Here is a 22,594-nt window from a genome sequence, read left to right as displayed (position 1 = left end):
CAGTGTGCATCATTTCTCTAAAACCCTTTGAAGTCTTTCAATCAAATTTAAAGGTATTAAATTCCATTTTAGCCTTTGCTCTTCCAAATCATGTGGGCAGGTGAATATGTACTCCACACAGGCATAAAACATGAATGTCAAAAAACATGAGAGAACAAATCCGCTGCAATGTGTGAAATGAATTTTGCCACCACAGACTGATACACCACTGAGGCATAACATTTGCTTAGTTGTCTGTCATAGCAGCAAAAGTAAATTATACTTCAGCAATCCTGGATGTACTAGAGGTAAGAAAATCATTCATCCAAGAATAATCAACTTCTGGAAATCATTCACAGCTGCTATAACTGAGCACAATGCACCAGCAATTAGTTGTGCATCATTGCTTTCCAATTGCACAAAGCTGGCTGCAGTGGGGGTGGTGAACATTTGTTAAACGAGGTTCTATATGAAAAAAAAAGAGATCACCTGGAGGAGGAATATTACTGGAATTTAGTTTTCAGGTCATATCAGGGAATTTACATTTCAGTTGTAGAATGTCTGCACTTGGCTTCCACAACTAATGATGTCATAGATCAAAGACACTGGGTCTCTCTGAAAGCTCTGCTGGAGAGATACAATGAATAATTCAACATTTGCAGAACAGCTCCTACTCTTATTTGTACAGGGATTACTAAGAAGTGATTCCACTGAAAGCAAAAGTACATTTTATTCTGGTGTGAGGGATATCCGAATGAAACAGACTGCACCCACGGGTTTGCTGCCTTCACAGCGGGTGTCAGGCCCAGACTCAGTCCGCCCAGGTTAAATGAAATATCTAAATGTTAAATATCTCTTCTACAGCCTGGGGAGGGAGAGGTGCGTCGAGAGAGGGCTGCAAACCGTACAGAAGATTAAGGCAGCTGAACTCCTAGCTCAAGAATCGCATAGAAACGTTTTACGATAGACCATGTGAATTCAATGCATGCACAGTAGAGACAATGAAACCACAGATCTGAACAGTAACAAAGGTGCCTGCATTTGGATGCAGTACAAATGAGAGCACACTCATTGTCATGAGCACTTTGTTCACAGCAAGAGGAAACAAAGCCTGGTAGTATTTTGTAATAGGCTTCTATGTACTCCTAGAAAAAAAAAAAAATTAAAAAGAGAAACAAACAAACCCATGAAGAAGTAGATATTAAAGCCCAGTTCCAGTCTCCCAAACTCTGTAGCTTGGCTGTCCCAAGCATGGCTATCTGGCATTCTTCAAAGCATACACACAAACTCCATGCTCAGATGCACACGTCAGTCTTTCCTGCCAAACCCACGAACTGCTGTGTTCTCCTACTACATTTGGCTTCAATCCCACAGGGAAGTTTCCAGTTGCTGCCCTTTCCCTGCTTTCCCAGTCAGATTTGACTCACGTGTTTACTGAAGAAGGAACAAAGAGCCAACAGGACCCAAACAATCACGAGATGAAATCCTTATCGGGCAAGATACAGAGGGCTGTATCTTCTCATATCACAAGTCTAGTTACTCATTTCATACAAACCTATACCATTTTTTTGTTATGACGGTTTTTGTTTGTCTGTTTGCTTTAAGGAGGGACTCACAGGTGACTCCTCATGTTTGCATGGACACGTGCAAACACTAAATTTCAGTGGTCCGGCCAGGGTTTGGGTACATTTTATGTCCATTGCATTACTGAAGGAAGCATACACAAAGCTCAACGCTACTGTTTTAGCAAAAGAAGAAATCATATTGGGATCTGACAGTCCAAAGTACCTCAAATTAATTATTTTCTATTGTAAAACTGGAAGCCTCTTGGAAATATGTTTACACAAGTTCCATAAAGACAGACATTACAGGTTTTTAACAGAACTCAAACATGAAGTAATCATAACCATTGCCTTTGGTTTTCAAACTAAGTCAAAACATGGACAAAACTAGTAGCAATGTCAAATGGCAATATTTGGTGCTCAAACCTTGCAGTACCTATTCAACATTTGGCTTTCTGACTCCAATGCAATCAATGGGAGCACCAATTACAGCAAACGATAATCTGAGGGAATATGCAATGGCCTAAAACAACTCTGAGTAGGAAACGGCTGTAAGAGGATAATCCTTAAACACAACAAAATAAGGAAGCCTGAGGAAGACTAAGCCTGATCAGTAAAGAATTAAAAAAAAATAGCATGTCCTGCAGAATTTGAAATACAACCGAAATATTTCTTTTCTGGAGACTCTTCTGGCATTTCTTTTTTTCTGATGAACAGAGACAACAGCTCACAAGAAAAGTGAAAATGTAGATGAAGTATATCACAAACCTCAGCCGTGGCATATCACTGTGGGCAGCACCACTTGTAGCTCCTGGGTGCACACAGGCTCAAGAAGAAGCTTTCAAAATGCCTCCTGCTCTGGTTTTGTGCCATGAACTGGGAAGACTAAAGTGTCATAATAAACTTCCGATGGAACTTAAATACGAAGTAACTGATATCTTTATAAAAATACAAGGCTTGAGACAAAACTCGCTTCTGTTTAACAGCTGAGACAGAAAAAATACAGCACATAGTTACTTGCTCAGCCTCAAGTGAGGCTCTAAATTTCCTTTTACAATCTCCTCCTGTTCTTGTCTTTGCTTATATCCTACTACTCATTCTATAGACAACCTTCCCCATCTTAAAGCCTCAAACGATTCCTGATTTTTCATTTAAATTCTTCCTTCCCTGTTCTCTAAGAACACTTCACTATAACTCCTGCAACTGCACAGAAATCATTCTCATCCTTAGTCTGCTGGTTTGTTTCTTGCTCGGATGAACGGCCTGTTCTTTTTTCATAGGAAATTCTCCAGCAGTCTGTATATACCTTCACACTGCTCTGCAGGAGCTATTTCACTGACACTGCACAAGCGAGTAACACATCTGGGTAAGTTAATAGAAAAGCCCCAAATTACAGCAGACCATTCAGTAAAAGCAATAATAAAGGGCAACAAATACCATTATCATTTACAATTAGAGTATATACACCATCCACCAGCCTGGCAGTTCAAAAGTGAGCTAAGAATTACATCAGTAGGCTGTTTCAGTTTGAATAATTAGTTTTATAAGAGAACATTGATCAAAGGCACTGGTAGCGAGTTTAGTGAAGTGTTCATCATGTACAAAGTCGCTGGAAAATTGCTCAGACCTGAACTCAGCTCAGCCAAAATCAGGTAAAGCATAAATAACCAGGCTTAAAGATGAAGTGTCAGATCTGAACAAAGGAATTCCACAGAGAGGAAAGCACAGCTACAGTCTGGGCAGGGATGGATTTTAAAGAGGACCCTTGCAGGCAGGACTTCACAACTTAAACCATCAAAGTAGTTGCATGGTGGTACCGTATGTGCTCGGAACAGCCCCTTACCTCTCAGCTGCAGTGACTGTCCTGGAGAAAACTACGCTGATTCTTCATATTTCTTCGTACAGCAAAAGATTTTTTGAGATGGGGAGAGCACATCGCCTGTGTGCAAGCTGTCCAGTGCCACAAGAAACCTACGGCGACAGAAAAGCAAAGCTTCTTGATGTCATCTAGTTTAATGAAAGCATAATGAAATATTGGAGATAAGGGGAAAAGTTCATAGTTCTTTGTTGTCAACAAGACAAAACAATTCAGGCTTTCTGGAATAAGTTATTTTCTGCTCATTGTGTTGAAACATGGGGCAAGGTCTCCTCTATTGCTCAGGGCTGCCTAAACAGTATACTGCAAAAACTAAAGTTTAATCAGCAATTTTCTGCTTCATTTTTTGCGTGTTCACAGCCAGCTTATTAAAGGTTCCCCTAAAGTGAATGGAAACGTTAATATTTTTCCAATGTAATCTCCCATACGTGTGAAAAATCTGTCACAATAAGCCCTTCTGATCTCCAGAACTGCCAGTAAAAGATCCACGGAGGATCCACTGAGGACCCTCCTGCTCCACAGCCAGGTTTGCTCCAGAATCAGCCTGGACAAGCTATTAATAACTCATTTAAGTGGGTTTTGACCCTCAGCCATTGGACTCAAAGAGATTGTATCCCCCAGCGCCAAGCCCTAAAGTTCCTCTGACTCGTACGCACTGCTGGAGAGTTTTAACCTTGTAAAACAGTTCACTTAATTACAAATAATACACCCAATATTTCTTGGACTCCTAGTTGGATAGAGATAACTAGCTTTCCAAGTACATAAGACACACTTGTTTTTTTTTCCAATATAGAAATAAACTCAACATTTCAAGTAATTCAACATCACCTGCTAAACTTATTGTTACTAATTCCTTTTTCAGGGATCAGGGAGAGCACCATACGTGACAATGTTAAAAATGTTCTCTAACAAATGGTTGTTCTAGTGATACAATCAATAAAAGTAAATTAAAGGAGATGCTGCTTAATTAATTTCTAAGCCCTAGAAATAGTTCAAGTGACTCCTGTCATCCTCCCCTTCCAGCAACGGAGCAAACGCCAGCGTTAGTCCTCTTGCTCTTTTCAATCCACCACCAATGCATTGACCAGGCTTTGTCTCTAAGTTTTACCCTTTCTCATCCCTCGTTGAAGTTCACATTCAAGACAAAACGCCAAGGAACTGAATTTGACCTTGAACCGATTCCAAAAACCTGGCTTGTGCGCTCCTAGTTGAAAGCAAAGCAGGGATCCTGGCTCAAGGGTGAAATGGAAGCCTTGTTTGAACTGTGAAATTAGTGCCGTTCAAGAAAAATGACTGTATGGGGCGGGAACGTAAATTAAAAGTAAATCATGAAAACAACACAGCTTAAAAAAAAAAAAAAAATAAAATCACCTTCCGTTAAAAGTCAATTATTTTGCTAGAAGGTCAGATATATTTTCAGTAATAACACAATTCACTAGTAGACCATGAAGACCTGTACACATCTGAAATACGTAGATCTTTTAATATGCACAACAGAAACTGGATGTTGGAACAGTGTCAAACAGTCACTACAAAATTACAATGCAAGTCGGACCACATGAAGTAATCAAAGTCTTGGTTTATTAAAACGTGTTATTTATGGCCTACAGAAAATATTTATCGTCTGTCAAAGAGAAATGAGTTAAGAATTAACCCTTTTAATATTAAAAATGTTTCTCTTTTCATTAAAGTTACAAATACTGAATTTTAGTTATGAAGCAGGCAAAACAGAGATGCCAAGTCTCCCACATTATCACCTCTTGAAATCAATCTTCCCATTCCCACGTTCTTTTTCACAGAATCATAACACCTCATGCTGCTGGGCAGGGCTGTTCCATCCTCTATGTAAAATGCCCTTGCTGCTGGCACCATACCACAAGAATTAAGCAAACAGGGATTGGAAGGATTGCTTTAAAATTGTTAATGGTTGCCTTAGACCAACAGTTATCAAGATACATCGTCAAAAACAAGATATAACCAGGACGTTACCAGGTGGATGGATTATGGGAGAGCGGTGGATGTGATCTACCTTGACTTGAGTAAGGCATTTGACACAGTCTCCCACAGCATCCTTACAGCTAAACTGAGGGAGTGTGGTCTGGATGACCAGGTAGTGAAGTGGACTGCAAACTGGCTGAAGGGAAGAAGCCAGAGTCATGGTCAATGGGGCAGAGACCAGCTGGAGGCCTCTCTCTAGTGCAGTGCCTCAGCGGTCAGTACTGGGGCCGGTATTATTCAATATAGTCATCCATGACTTGGATGAGGGAATAGAGCAGCTGTCAGCAAGTTTGCTGATAACACCAAGCTGGGAGGAGTGGCTGACACTGGAAGCTGTGCTGCCATCCAGAGAACTGGACAGGCAGGGGAGTTGGGTGGGGAAAAATTTAATGAAATATAACAAGGGCAAGTGTAGAGTCTTGAATCTGGGCAGGAACAACCCCAGGTTCCAGTTTAAGTTGGGGAATGACCTATTAGAGAGCAGTGTAGGGGAAAGGGACCTGGGGGGTCCTGGGGACAGCAGGGTGACCATGAGCCAGCACTGGGCCCTTGTGGCCAGGAAGGCCAATGGTACCTGGGGTGGGTTAGAAGGGGGGTGGTCAGTAGGTCAGAGAGGTTCTCCTGCCCCTCTACTCTGCCCTGGTGAGACCACACCTGGAATATTGTGTCCAGTTCTGGCCCCTCAGTTCCAGAAGGACAGGGAACTGCTGGAGAGAGTCCAGTGCAGCCACCAAGATGCTGAAGGGAGTGGAGCATCTCCCGTGTGAGGAAAGGCTGAGGGAGCTGGGGCTCTGGAGCTTGGAGAAGAGGAAACTGAGGGGTGACCTCATTCATGGTGATCAATATGGAAAGGGTGAGTGTCAGGAGAATGGAGCCAGGCTCTTCTCAGTGACAACCAATGACAGGACAAAGGGTAATGGGTTCAAATTGGAACACAGGAGGTTCCACTGAAAGATGAGAAGAAACTTCTTTCTGATGAGGGTGGCAGAGCCTGGCCCAGGCTGCCCAGGGGGGTTGTGGCGTCTCCTTCTCTGCAGACATTCAAACCCGCCCGGACACCTTCCTGTGTAACCTCAGCTGGGTGTTCCTGCTCCGGCGGGGGGATTGCACTGGATGAGCTTTCCAGGGCCCTTCCAACCCCTGACATTCTGGGATTCTCTGATATAACAGATCAAGTTCTCCTGGATCAATCTCATCAGCATGAACACTTGCTTTTCTTACTAAAAAAAAAAAAAAAAAAAAAACACCAAACAAACAAAAAAACAAACCTTGACAATCTTATTTTGTTTATTTTAGGATCTAGTCTTTCTGTTCACAATTATATCTTAGCCAAAAACTGTAAGGACCAGTAGAATGCTCCCTGATGCCCTTATATTTCTTCAGAGGCAAATCCAGCAATAATCCATCTGAAAAGCTTAGATTCGCCTCTTCTGATTGCAGAAAGTCACTGCCCAAGCCTTTCCCCACAAACACAGCTTATTGCTCCAGCCTAAAGGCACAACTGGGATTTCTGGAGAGACACTGTGGTTTTCCACAGCTCCATGATGAACAGAGAGAGGAGGAACTGAGGAAAACATCAGTCACTGCTCAACGTGGCTTCGCTGTCACCGACCAGAATCCCAGAGGGACCCTCAGGGCACGGCACTGCTGTGAGAAGACATTTACACCTCTCTTATGTTGATATACATCAAAACTGGCACGAAGAAGGTGAGTGTAAGAGTTTTTAAGATGACTCAGGTTTCTACATGGAACGTTAATATTGTATACGTTGGAATTTGTGCCCTTTTCAGGCTTTGTCTCTTATTCAGCTTTTCAGCAAAAACTGAAAAAAAATACATTTTTTACATAAAGAGATGCAGAAAAACCATATCTTGACTTAAACGTAATTACAGTCAATGATTTTCTAGGGTTTCCTGGTTAGGACTGCTTGATTCAATACCTCCTGACCAGCTCAGGTAACAACTGCATTAACATGACCATCAAGTCCCAAGTCCAACCAGAACAAATGCAGAAAACACAGGAGATATTCGCTGCTCTCTACATATATGTACCAAATATACTGCTGTCAAAGGAATAATCCTGACTATCTAACAAGTCTTGTGTTAACTTATGTTCCAATGGGATGGCAACTATAAACAATTTTTCTGTTCTTGTCCACTAAATATATATATGAATGAACTTCTAATTTGAAATATGCATATGAATGAACAAGATTCTTTGTACCTGGCCATGGTTGCACACGATTTTAAGAAGTGTGTAAGTCAGACTTCTTACTCAAATAGTGTGGTTCTACTAAAGGGTTACATAAAATATACAATTAGTCAAAGAAATCACCTCGGTCTTGTGATTTTTTGGTTAGAATACAGCAAAATGCCTTTAATAAATAACAGTCACTTGAACTGTGCATATTCAATGAGGGTTTACTGTTTTGTTGTTTGTTTTTTAAAGTCACAGCATCGAAAAGATGGTGGGTTTAACACTTTCTAAATGCTTTTAAGTCTGAATACTTCAGACCTGAAGTAAGTCTTCCCTTAGGGATTTAATGTATTTAATTATCTCTGAAGTTTTATCCATCATAATAGCTAAGTGAAATCATTGCTCTTGTATAGAACAAAGGGGAGCCAAATATATAAATCAATATTTGATTTCTTAAAGTTATTTACTGGAGTAATGCATGACAGACACTGGAACAGTAAAAGAATTCCCAGTAATTATCTTTTTACAAAAAATGAACAAAAGGGTATTTTAAAACAACAAAATTCAAGGGTAATTACTCCAGAGAGATGGAAACGTACTCAGCAGCGTGCTGGGACACAGAAAGACGAGCAATGGAGACTTTTGAGTTCTTTTGCATTAATTCCAGCCACAGGGTCAGGTAGGACTTGACTGTCATGGGATCTTCAAGTTGCCTCATATCACAAAAGACTCTAACAATATCAAAAGCCATTTTAGGAGTACTGTTTTCCTAGGAACTTCATGCATCTTTCTTTGTGGCCACATCCTAATGCAATCTCTGCAGTTTTGAAAGGGCATGAGGAGGTGGATTATTTTATAGTTCTCCTCCTGCTTCAACTAGCCATAGTCTTCCATCACTAGAGATCCCAATGCAGCGCCTGAAACCACATTTAGAATCAGCTCCTGCCTTTTAGCAAAAATAACATTTTTTTTCTTGTTTTCCCCATCTGTGGGGAAAAAGGAGGGAGGAAAAGGTCAAATTTCCAGTCTTTTTCCAGAACTTGAGTGTGGTCTGGAGCCATCCTTGCATGGCCTGGTCCCACGCTCCGTACCTCCTGCTCTCCTACCCAAATGTCCCATCTCTCTCCAAGCCAAGACCCCAGTCGGGGTTTCTGTCTGTTCTGCTTCTCCAGTTGCATCAATGATTTGTTAGGTCCCCACATACCGGGTGTCCATACACCAAGGGCCTCATCCATGAATTCTATGGTCTGCACATCAAACTTCACCTGTGACCTGGGTGTACGATCACCCTCTACCCTTCCAAAGGCAACCCCCCCTGGCTGCAGCCTGCGTCCTCCTCCCCGATGAACCACCCGCATGTCCCCATCCTTTCCTCCACCTTCTGGCACTTTGGTGACCCCCTGGCCTCAGCATGGCCTGGCGGAGCCCGTCACCTCCTGACACAGCAGATAAGATCAAACGAGAGGGGGTCGGGCCGTGCTCCGCTGCAACTTGCTGTCTGTAATTTGGCCACCTCTGCCTCACATTCACGAAACAGGTGAGAATAGCTTGATTCAGCCAGTGCATTTTTTGGCATTCCAATTTAGCACATAAACACCGCATCACATCTCATTGAACGGTACTACATCTGTGCTTCTATAACATCTGAACGTAAACCGCGATCTGTAAATCCAGATGGTATTTAGGGGATTACAAAGTTGCACAACGTGTCAATTTACTTATTACTCCTCAACTTTGTTTTACGTTATATATATTTCCTATCATATTACCAAATGCACAATCTATAAGGGATATAATCTGACTTGTTTCCTAACCAGGATTAATTCTCAAGGACATTAATCAATGCTTTGCCTGTTGGCATTAATTCCTCATCCCCCTGGCCTGGTGATGCCTGGAGCACATTGTCACTGCCAGCTATCCTGCCTGGAACCACATTCGGAAAGTATTACATCAGCATTACCGAACAGACACACTGTTATTGCAGTCCACACTGGCATGGCAGTGGAGTAACCCAGTGGACAACGAGGACCTGAATTCTCTGTGACTCTCATATCCCTCCTGCAATACCTGCAATTCATGTATTTTCCCTCCAGGATTTGAGACACTCCAAGATTAGCAGGCGACACCCTGTTTGGAGACACAAAGGCAAAGCCACTCCTTTGATAAGGAAACTCAACACATTTCCTTGGATTTGTCGACTCCCAAAGTTTCCAGGCCCATGCAATTGTTGCCCATGTAGGGTACGATCTGTCCATCATCTCCTGTGCTACTGCAAAAGTTACACAAGCAAATGCATTCACCCCCCAATACAATACAGAGATTTGCCAGAAATTAGCAATATTTTGTTCTGCTAGATATTACTACTGCTGACAACAGTGGAGTAACAGCTTTAGAAGAGGAGATCCACATGGAATCTCAATCAACAAACAAGAAAATTGAGGCATATGGAGGAAATCAACCTGCACACCTTCACAAAGGGAACCGGGACTCATTTGGGAAGAGAAACCAAGAGTCTCTGTCACAAAATCACTGTTAGATGTCACCCATTTGGTAACCATCACAGTCAATACCAAATGGTAAACATAATCTGTTTCAGGTATGCACTGGGGAACATCCTGATGAACATTTTTGTTCTTTCCTGAAAGAAGATGCAGTGAAAGACCAACAAACTGTGCCACATACTGCAGGATTGATTCCAGATGAAAGCCAGAAGAAGTAGAAACACAAGCACAGACTGACCAAGAATCAGCATGTTATGCATGTTTACCACCAACATCCAACTGAAGTATAATAAATTATCCCAACCAGATTGCTAGAAAGTTAATTATTGGGCTGTTTTGTTTTGGGGTTTTGTTCGTTTGTTTGTTTAAAGGTGACCCTGTAGCAATTAGATACCAATCATGTCGCCACCACAAAGCCACCACCACAGGAAAGGAGCTACAGTCCAACATATGCACCCAAGTTTCTTTAATCCCTTTATTCTTTCAGGCAAACCCCAGACTGTTCCCCCATCTGCTGTGCCCTCACTGATCAGTTATCCAGCTAAACTGAAGGGGAACCTGCTGCAAAGGGTTAAGGTGGCTGCACTGTAACAGACTCAACTGCATGGAAAACAACATGTATGGAACTATGCCAAAAGAAAAGAACAGTGGTAATAATAATGTCCAGCTTAGCAGTTGCCTAACATGGACTATTTACTTTGTTTCATTGAATAAAAGGCTCATAATATAATGAAGTGTAAAAACTACAGTAATTTTCAAAAGGATTGAGGTGGTGCTTTCGAGAGACGACTCACTTCTCTAGCAGGCCCTAAAAATATCAAGAAGGGTGCCATGGGCACAATGGCTTCCCAAGGCATCAGCTTATATATTTACAGCACTTATGGGCCAATTAGTAATAATGGTAATGGTTATATTAGGATATCTGTGCTCTGCAGGCAGCATCCAGAATGACCGGCCTTACAGAACTCGCCGAATTTCCTTTGAAACAGAAACATTTTCTGTCACTGCCGACCTGGGCTCATTTTGAATTGGCTGGTTACTTTTCAATATGACCCATTCTTCCGTAAAATTTTACAATATACAGGTGAGAACACTGCGTAATTGATACTGTTCAAAAGCTTCCATGTTGTATTTTGTATTTAGATTCTCTGATTTAAATTTTACAGTCTGTCCTCTCTTGCCCCCTGCTTTTATTTATTTATTTTAAAAGGTTTTCCAGAAAAAGACACATTAGGTAACATTTTTGCCACAGCACTTGGTTTTCCAAGAATTCTGTGACTGGAATTTGTGAGGATTATCTTGCTCTGGAAGAGATTCCCCCTTCCTTCACTCATACCTTGGGCACGTACTAACAAGCCATGGTATGCGATGAATGTCAGAGAACAAACCTCAGGAGCGCGCTGCCGGAGCAGTGACACACGGCGGTGATTCGCGTCACCTCTGTGCCAGACTGATCCACTCCACAATCATACGTGCCGCCCTATACCAACTCACCTCAAAGACAATGGCAACAGAAAACTGTAACGCTCATGATCTCATGAGAAAAATGAACCTGCCGTTTCACAACAAAGCACGAACAAGTATTTGCACTGTCCTAGCTATAAACCTAAAACCACTTTTCAACAGATATGATTAATTTGCTGCTTTTGCGGTATTGCCAGCCCCTCACGCTTTCAAAAGTCATGAGTCAATCCCCAAAAGCTCATCAGATAGGCTTAAAAGGGCTCTCTCTTTATATATAAATAGAGGTGTATATATATAAACACACATATAGATTACTATTTGCCTTTGGGATATGGAATCTTGAGGATTGAGAATTCATTTTTAAATTTTCAAACTTTTTGCTGCAACTGAGGGAGCTTAAATAGCTATTTTTAATAAGCAGATGAAATTATGACAGGAACGACTGCATTCAGGCACTAACCCAACCTTTAAAACAGTATGTTCTGTAGTACAGTGCAATTTGGCAAAACCGTTAAAGACACGATACAGTTCAAACTACTGAACGAGAGACAATATTTCTGGATGGCAGTTTTTAAGGGGCAGCTTCAGAAGCTCTGGCGTTCAGCAGCAGGATCGCAGCTGAGACCAGGCTCCTGCAGATGGGCTATGGAACTGCCCAGTCCCACAGGAATTACACCTCCAAAAATCTACTGGGTCATAATTATAGTCCACGTGCTTCCCATTTAAAAGACAGCAATTCTCACACAACAACAATTAAGTATAAATAGCTGAAAAACTCAAATAATGGACCAGTGGGGATTGCTGAGAATTCAGTAAAATGTACATATTTTTCATTCTTTTTACAAGGGCAAAGATGACCAGTTTACTTAGTGTGGAGTCTAAACAAGACTGTTCTAACAAAAGGGTGTCTGATTGTCTCTATTATTACATTATAAAGCTAAAAGCCTCCAGAAGCCTCAGAGGATGAGTTCAGATTCACCATCATAAGTTGTTCAAGAACCTTCTATGCTCAACACAACAGTAAAGAGATGGGAAACTTCCTCAAGTCTGACCCTCTGGAGATATGGAATGATTCCTCATTTTGGCTATGACAAAATATAGTACTGGAATGATTTGTTAAAGAAACTTTTTAAACTTAAAAATATTGCGGTAAACCAACATAGCAATAGCCCAAAGAGTTAGTGTAATACTAAAGCCGAATTCAAATATGCTGAAGTCAAGGGAAGCCTTTCCTGATTGTAACCACATCCCAGTGACACTGGACAGACCCAGGATGGCCACGCACCAGTTTTTGAAGTGTTTGTACAGAAAGATCCATCCCAGCGCCTGCTTGATTTGAACTGGTATTTTTTCCAAGAATGGGAATTTTTCACTGAGTTATTGCATCAATCAGAAACACCAAATATTTGCAGGTGTCAGTAGCGACAATTTCTAACCTGTGTGATGTGGCCAAAATCACTATTCTGTATGAGTCGAAAGTGAGATGTAGTGGTCAAGTGATTGCCCAGGAGACTTGAGTCGTCCTCTGAACCTTGTACAAAGCAAACGCACAACCAGAAGTTGGCACCTCCGCTTCACAAAACTTGAGTGCTCTTCCCAGTGGAACTGAGCTCAAAGAGGACACAAATAAGGGAAATAAGTTGCATTAAACTGAATTTCTCATTTTGAATATATTTTTTACACTTGCTAAAGCGCAATAATTGCCCCATTGATTCGCTGTTTCAGTAGTAAAAAGGTGTTCAGTTCTGTGCAGGTGCCAATTCTGCTCATGGAATTACATCTGGATATGACTTGAGCTCCCCAGTTAGAAAAAGCCATCCGATAACTGGATTTTTAAGGTATTGAGCGCTCTATTCTCCCCCTCATTTGATATAGTGTCCCTTTTCATTGCACACAGCATCCTTTCCCGAATCATTTGGTTCTTTCAAAACCAAGAAAATATCGTTCAGGTTCACGTAGTTCAGCATAGCAGCAAACAGCTACTACTGTTCCATTCTAGCTATTGCGTAACAATATTTATTATTATTAACATTAATACTGACACTCTGAACAGTAATTCAGGTGCTGCTTTTGCTGCTTTTTTTCTTCCATGCGTGTCCTCCGTGTGCTTCATTTTTCCTAGGGCCAAAGAGCTTAGATTTCCAGTGCCACATTGCATAGAAGTTCCAGGGATTTCCTACACCCATTGTGCACAATAGAGATTCTGGCACTAGAGCCTGCAACTCCCACACTACTACTATATTTGTCTAAAACAAGCACAGGCAGATCAGAGACAACAAACCCTGATAGCAGAACATTATGAATGTGCAATACAGATTCCAAGTATTTGGAAATGCTCTCCCACAGCATCGTGGCAACTGTGCTGAAAATGTTGCTTTTCGGACTCAGGGGCTTGATCCTCCATGTCAAATTTTGCTGCGTCATACACATCTGAATAAAGGGGAACAAAGAAAATTCAACAACTGACCCAGTTAGAAAAATCACTATTGCTAACAGGGAACAGCACTGTAAGCCTCAAAGATGAACACTGGGGGTTCTTCTGCAGCACAGGCACAGCAGAGAAAGAAATTTCCGTAAGAGACAAGAATTAGGGGAAGCAAATGCATATTAGATAGTAGCTGGGCATAAGAAGCATTTATACGTTAACATGGCGCACAAAAGATCCCTATTTTGGTATGACCTATCAGAATAGATGAAACAAATCATCAGCTCCATCAGCATCAGGCCTAAGGTGGGTCCATTGGCCCCCGATCGCTGATCCATGGTTGGACTCTGGTGTCACAAACACAAACCTGTTCCTGCAGTTGGGCCATTCAGAACATTTCACTCCTGTTTTTTCCAACAGCAGTGAAATCCCTTACACATTGGGCGAGATATTTTTGTGAAACCCGAAGGAACTAGGAAAATATTGCCCCTGGACCAAATCTAGTTGGAAATAAATGGGAGACTGATGGGAGGATGCCACTAGTTCCTTAGACAGTGAGCTAAAAAGAGAAAGGCTGAAGAAATTAGGAAAATTAAAACAAAGTCTTTTTCAGCTGTTAACAGTCTACATAAAATCCAACTGCTGACTTTGTTTTCAGTTTGGAGCGTATGCTGTTGTAATCATCAAGTAAAAACAGGGTTTAGGTATGCAAGATAAGTTTGCGGATAATGCGCAAGAAAAAATGTTGAGGCGTACTATACCTTGAGTATTTACATTCCTGTTTTTATAATTATCTTAATTAAAGAGTAATTATTTCACTTACAGATAATCTTATCTCTAACAAGAAACTACCTGTCTACCTTAAAAAAAAAAATGAAAAACATCAAAATTGCATTTTTTTACTGTTTTTAATAGCTATTCTGGACTTTAAACGCTGTCTTCACCACAAGGAAAACACATTGTTATACTCGCTTGGTATTCATAGTTTGTAAAAAGCAATCAGGTTGCTAATAATGGAAGCGGGACTTCCAGAAACACTGAATTACTTGGCTAAAAAGAAAAAAATATGCTTTCACCTTACTCAAAATAAAAGACACAAATGTACACTGCTAACACAGGGTTAGCCATAAGAATTTAAGACTAAATGACAGGAAAATATACGCTTATCCCTAATATAGATTAGTGACCCTCTCACCCTGCAAATGACTTGGAGAGAATCGTATATGCTGGAGAGAAGCATATATGTAGATACACTTCCATTTGTAGATAATCCAAACCAGGGAAGTAAGAGAAAGGACACATACATGCTTTGTATTTTCACTAGCAATGACCTGTCTTCCAGCCACTTGACTCCTCACCTTCATTAAGCCATAGATCAAAGTGAGACAAAACAGCAGAACAATCTCGCAGAAGTTGCTGGGTTACTATTCTGCACGAAGAACTGGCAGGAAACTAGATGGGACTTTAAAATAGGTCAGTTCACAAAACTTAACTCACATATTCTAAACACTGCCTAGAGCATAAATTAGGCAAGGTCTTAAAAAGCTGCCAGAAGTCACAGTCAGTCTTACTCAGTATTCACTGGGACCAAGGGACGCACTCGCCGACAGGACCACATTTGTCTCTACGTATGTGCCGTTTAAGTAAATGTTATTTAACTCATCAGCTTAGACACCCTCTAACCCCACTTATTTTCTCAGTCTAAACATTTTTTTTTAATACAGAGAAATGATGCACTTGTTACCCAAGCACTTCAGCGCTTAGCTGAGCCTAAGCTTGTTTCTACTTCAATGGAAATAACACGGGGACTTTGACCAGGGCCGTGCTCACTGGCACCAGCTGCTCCATCTCTTGCTCCGAGGTGCCGGATCGTGATATCAACAGGTTTGCTCTCACTGCAGGCCCGCTGGCATCTACTGGTTTGTATGTCATGATGGAAGGCACTGCCTTGGTGGCATTAAACCAAAACAAACTAAAAGGCGCTACAATGCATCACAAGAAATGTGTAAATCCCTGTGGCAGGTGCAAGGCCAGCACCCTGCATCTTGCTTTTACTTCCTGAGAGGTGACAAGCACAATGCTGAATTACCCTGTTTCCCCAAAAATAAGACAGGGTCTTATACACTTTCTGCTCCACAAGATGCTTACTTTTTACATGTATAGCTGCCTGGACACTATTTAAATTGACTTTTTTAATGAACTGTAACTAAGGCTTATTTTTGGAGTAGGGCTTATATTTTGAGCATCCTCCAAAATCATGCTAGGGTTTTTTTTCAGGGTAGGTCTTATTTTGGGGGAAACAGGGTAATGGCCCTTCTCAAGTTCAAACCATGCTGTGCAGATACTAAAACACCTCAACCCCTGCAGCCACTGCCTGCTCCACCACAAGGACTTTCAGGTTTAGTACAGACTCTTTAAAGGCAATTCTCTCTGAGTCATTTGCAGGGTTGGGGGGGTCAATAATCTATATTAGGGGTTACACATTTGTCCCAGCAATCACCTCATTGCAGTGATAGAGACATTCACTAACTTGTGCTATTTTATGTTGCCAGACTGTTGGAGAGCACTAGCGAGGTTTTGCTGGATGTGGTTAATCACGTCACTGCTGCTGAGCAGAAAATAGTTCCCTTGAAGCCAAAGTTTAATAAAGCCCAATGACCCACAGAGATCACTTCAACACAGCACCTACATCTTTATACTTTTAAATAACTGGAACAAGACAGAAAAACTACCAAATACTTCGGACAATTTAGTTCCCACAGCTGTAGTCAAGCAATTGCATGAAAGATACACAAAGGTTGATATTTACAGCATGATATACAACAGAATTTTACTTATGCAAACAGAAAAGTTAATTGAATTTGCCCAGCTCATGTTTGTTCACAAAAGAAACTGAATTTTAAAACCAGACACTTTTTTTGACCATGAAAAGTTGCCTCTGATGACACAATTCAGCTGAAGCCTATGCACATACCACCATCAAAAGGACATTGGTTTTTTGGTTTACTTTTCTTCATTTTGGGGGGGTTTCTATTGCAGCATGTTTTGCAATATAACCTGAGTGCTCAAGGAGATTGATTTCCATCAGACTTAGCAAAAGAATTTGCTAAATATCAGCAAAAAGTTTTGACTCTTATTTTAAATAACTGAAGCTTTCCTCTAATTATTTGAGCCAAGATTTCATTGTATAAGGCCTTAATCACAGTAAGAGCTGCAGAGTATCGAAAATAAATGTCCTGCAGGTATAAATCTCTGCAACACGCAGCAAGTCCTATTTAGAAAACACGGGTTTTTTGTCTCTATTCTGCCCTCCAGTGGTTCAACAATGGGACAGGCCAAGACAGATCAAAAGCACCAACTAAAACTTCCTCACCTATTGCTCTACCTGGCTGATGTACTGATGGGTGTGAGAAACACGGCAGGTTAAATGCCGAAATTGTATTTTTAAGAAAGAAAAAAAATAAGATCAAGTTTCCCTCTGATCAAGTCATAAACAGTTAATAGAAGAGTTCTGAGATAAATGTTTCTCAACCCTGATCAAGAAGTAAAATCACTTCTCAAGTATCATTTGCAAAGTCTCAAGTAGAAGACAGATTTTAATTGAATCTTCCTGAATTATATCAGAGATGTACACACCTACCAATACTGTAAATTAACTGTTGATGCCAGAGGAAGTACAGCCTTCGGTCATGTTTATTCTTACAGAACACCACCTCTTCTTATTGGAAGAAATTTCTGTTCTTACCTAAACCTTTTCAAAGTGTTTGTGGAAAGTACATTTTCCCAATTTGGTTTTGTCTTGTACTCTATATTTGGAAATGTGTTCGGCGTTATTTGCTATGGCATCAAAATTCACAGAGCACTGTTGACGGGGGACTCTGTGTGCGTGATGTGTAAACACTTTGTAAATACACTGCAAAAGCATTACTGGCACGTTTTTACTCAGTATAAAAATTCAACTTGTGTCCTCTCTTCTGAAATTCTTGTTTTGCCCTGCAAGCAGTATGGTTTGGAGAAAAGAAACACAGCTCAGATTTTAACTGGGTGCAGCAACATTCTCTGCGGTCACAGCTAAAATGCAGGAAACTGCTCAACCCTGTAGCAGCTCTTGAGATATTATAAATTCACAACTGAGCACTGCATCCCAGAAAACCATTGCTGCAAACCTCATTCCCCAGTTCAGGCGATACGTTACAAACAGTGACATTTTAAAACAGCATCTTTTTACATCACTCCTGGTTTTGAGCCTTTAAACTTTACATGAAAAGCAGGCAAGCTGCTGCCTTCTAAGTGTAAACTGAGATCTTCTCTGAGTGGTGAGAACCCATTTGTCATGGTCTCAGAAAACAAAGTATCTAGAGAGTTTCAGCCAGACCTGTGATTTTTCTTACTAAGCCATGTAAAGTTGCATTTAAACAGCAACCATAAGCTTTGCCATATGGCTCTGCTATGAGAGTTGATTCTGAGGCTTAACTGGTCAGTATGTCAGGTCCTCTTGGGTCCAGAAACCTACCAGGACATGGAGACAGTGCTCCTGCCCAGAGCACCAGCTCACAACTTAACCAGCCAAACCTCCTGCCCCTGTCCCAAGAATAACCTGTGTCATAAATCCGTGAGTTGGTTTCTAAACAATAAAAATAGGTGACTTCAACTACTGTCATTTCTTAAACCTCTAAACCATGTTTTCAAGTCTTCAGAAGACCAAGAAACCTGCAATTCTCAAAATACCAAATTTCTGATGATTAAAAAAAAAAATGTACATGCAAAGAGAACAGTCTATGTCAGTTTGTTCCTTGCCATTATGGACACTTCACCTGCCAAGAAGGGCTTTAAAAAAAATAATAATAATAAAAAAGCGTAAGTCTCTCAGCCACAGCAAGTAGATGAGTGGTAATTATTTCCACATCAGCAGTAGGGGACCTTTGTTCCACTTAGGCAAGGCCTAGAAGAGTACTAAGTTTATTCTACAGTATAATGGGGGTGGAAGAGAATCTTTTTCATTGGAAGCTTATGAGCTTATTGCTCATACTACCCAGCACTGTGAACAATAAAATGCCACAAGAGCATTCAGCCCACATCAGTACCTCAGTAGGATGCAGATACACACTGTTATTCTGCTGATCAGGTGCCATTCAACACCCTCCACATCCATATGTTTTTATTTAGCGTACAAAACAAACTGATTTAGGGTGGAGGCTCCATGCCCTGGTTTTCTTTCCAACTTCTGCCAACTCTCTTTCCATCCAAAGCCTAAGCAAACATCTTAGTGGAGTTTTAATATCTAAGGATAAAGTTATGAACAATTCCTTTGCTCTGCCTATCGGCTGCCTCAGTTCCATGGCTACTGGGTTTGGTTTTTTTTACATTAAGCTCCCTGGAGGTTCACACCTCTGCACACACCCAGAATCAACCCTGCATTGAGACCTGCACCTAGTCAAGACCTAAACCTCAGCTGTTTCTCTTCAAGAGACTTGTGATACAGGTATTATTAAATAACACATTACATAGAGACAAAAGACTGCATTCCTTACAGAATATGTACCAATTTCTGTAAAGTTCTGATAAGCAGTAGCAAACATTGCTTATACAGTAGCCTGATTTTGACAAGCGTGAGATAGGAGCTCAGTGTTTTCCCAGAGAGGGGCTGAAGGTCACATCCCTCTTCTTCCCAACAGAACTGGCTGTTTAGCAACTGTCCAGCCTGTGGAAGATGCACTGAGCACAATTCAAGATTCACAGGTGGACAAGGTCTTTTTAGCACACCCACCTCAGAGACTAAGGACATAGACCAAGTTCTGCTTCCAGCCCCCACACCTGCTTATGCATTTTGGATTTTAGAATTTAGTTGGTAAAAACTGAAGCGAGTACAACAAGCAGCCAGGACTGAGGCTTGCAGCTCAACTGCAGCCAGAGGACACAGGATGAAGTTATGAGCAGGACTCTGAGAAGAGAACAGATACAAAAATTCTTGTGCCTGGAACTTGTTCTAATGAAACAGGACGTCATTTCTGCTCATTATGTGCAAAACATACATGCACTAAATGAATGTTTCAAATAGTAGATAATCCCAAACCCATATTTGTGGTTTATAGTAAAGGTTTTCCCTCCCAAAGAGAACGATCAAGCCTCAGCCACCCCCACCTGGCCAGGAAGTCACAACATCATGAAACACGTCCACGGTTGCACAGGTGAAGGGAGGAGATCAGCACAGACAACAGATACCTGGAACGAGACTAATTTCACACTTAGAACTGATCTAATATGAACAAGGAAGCACAAAGCACACACAAAGCACAACAGAGGCCTGGCAACAAATATCTGAAAAGGAGTCAGACTCCTACCCCGTTTCCCTGAAAACAAGCCCTAGCATGATTTTTCATGCTTTGAGGATGCTTGAAATATAAGCCCTACTCCAAAAATAAGCCCTAGTTACGATTCATTTAAAAAGTCAATTTAAATAGTGTCCAGGCAGCTATATATGTAAAAAAGTAAATTTAATTGGCAACAGAATGCAGCAGGACAGACAGAAAAGAAAATCATGATGGAATTCAGGGTTTGGAAAGCTATGATGATGTTCCAGAATGTGATAACATGACCATATTTGAATAAAGGTTGATTTTTTTTTTTTTGTTCAAGAATAAATATAGATTGTTGTTCATCCCCTGAAAATAAGCCCTAAAGCATCTTTTGGAAAAAAAAATTAATATAATACCTTGTCTTACTTTCAGGGATACAGGGTATGTACCTTTAAAGTCTGGTGGATAACTGCTGATATGTGGAGGGCACTCCAACAGCACGGTGATGGACAGTACTAAAAAAACCATAAAAATACATATATGCGAAAAGAGATCAAAACCTGTTCTTGTTTCACCTCCTATTTCTGAATACCTCCCTTTCAATCAACTGAATTACATTATTCAAGATTTCCTCCATGAGAGCACACTGAACTGGTCCAGCTGAAGTCCTGGTTAGGCCAACTTCACAAAGACTTGAACTCCATGAGCTAAGTTTCCTTCTCAGTGTCACCAGAGTGACTGAAACAGTAAAGGGAGTTTCTCTGATCTCACACAACTAACTATAAAGGGAGGGTAGCATTTGGCTCTAGCTGAGAACATTAAAAGGTTTTGATTGATCCTTGTGAGCCATTAGGAAATGCCATCAGTACCTGTGTACTGACACAATTGTCGTTTTGGGTAAACTTCTGTTGTGCCCGGAACCAAGATTATACAATATACAATAAGAAACGGAGAACAGGGCATCAGCTTCCCATTCCTGTCCCACCACATGACATGCTTTTTTCCAAAGGGAATGTTTAAACATTCTCTATTTAATGTTTAATCACACATGTGCAGAAAAGGGGAAGGCGAAAAGGGAACTAATGATTACATTACTAAAATTAGTTACAACCATCTGCAAAATTATGCCCTTCATTTACCATAACAAGTGATCATGGAAAGTGAGATGACAACCATCTTTAATAATTTTTAGTGATTGCTAATAATAATCTCCATTGTTATGATTAAGATGAGCTCCCCAAAAGCAGTGCTGATCTTCAATGTTTGTTCTTCCCGATGAACAGAACGCTGATTTTTCCTTAATATAATGGTAAAACCCATAACCTATGCAGTTTCCACAAATGGTAAGTCTTCTGCATTACCAGCTACTGTACAGATAATTCTTTTCTAGTTTGTTAGCGAATCTTCTCATCCTTTCCATCAGAATGTTTCTGGTTCATTTCCCATCACTAGGTATTACAAAAAACAGCCTGGCATTTAGTCAAACTAGGACAGCTTTACTGATAAAACCAGTGGGGGAAGCAAATAATTTGTCAAATCTCACTACTCCTAAACAGAAAGAACGCTGCAAATCAATACACGGAAGTGTTCTCAGTTTGATTCCGACTGCAGAGAGGAAAGGGCAGCACCGTGTTCGCTGTCTCCAGGCTAATTGAGTGAGTGCATTCTCCATCATATCTGCTTCTCACCAGAGAGGAAATGTGCAAGATACCGAGTAAAACTCAAGGAGGGGAAAGGAGAATTAAGACTTATTGGATTGCACCTCCTTTAGGTGAACAGCCCTCATCCCTTCTGTATGTCCACACAGCTGATCGCAATTCATCTGATGAATGATGTAGAATTCAACAGCTGCTCACCAATGAATCTTGAACTTTTATTTCATATCAAAGTATCTATAGATAGGCTAGGAAAATACAGATCCACAGTGATATCTTTAGCTGCTGGTTTCCATGTTATCATTCGACACAGCTATTATTTTATGACATTTATATTTTTGGAAACAAAACCTCAAACCGTGAACACAATCCATTTGCAAAATTAACATCCAAGGCTCCAAATTTTTGCTAAAGTCATTCATTAAAAAGTTTATTTTTGTAAAAACAAACAAAACAACATTTTTATCTGTTACTATCTAACTTACCTGAACTTTAACCAATCTATTCACTAACACCACAAGGTGGAATGTTCACCCACCTCCCCAGGCTGAAGAGGTTTACTAAAATACACCCAAGGACTCTGTTGAGAGCCCTGGTGCTTGGGAAGGACAGCGAAGGAGGGAAGCTGTTTGCAACTCCATC

At 40.8% G+C, this 22,594-nt stretch overlaps 1 long non-coding RNA gene across 1 annotated transcript in view; it reads right to left on the bottom strand.

Moving 5' to 3' along the window:
• LOC136105940 (uncharacterized) overlaps positions 1-22,594 on the bottom strand; it is a 188,596-nt gene that overhangs the window by 155,902 nt on the left and 10,100 nt on the right. The window contains exon 2 of the long non-coding RNA XR_010652058.2: positions 3,385-3,512. This is a non-coding gene — a long non-coding RNA (uncharacterized lncRNA). The remainder of the gene's footprint in view (positions 1-3,384; positions 3,513-22,594) is intronic.

The sequence above is a fragment of the Patagioenas fasciata genome, chromosome 10 (genome assembly GCF_037038585.1).
Source record: "Patagioenas fasciata isolate bPatFas1 chromosome 10, bPatFas1.hap1, whole genome shotgun sequence".
Classification (NCBI taxonomy): Eukaryota; Metazoa; Chordata; class Aves; order Columbiformes; family Columbidae; genus Patagioenas; species Patagioenas fasciata.
Note: the sequence above shows the minus strand (reverse complement) of the source record. Positions and strands in the feature narration are given on the sequence as shown.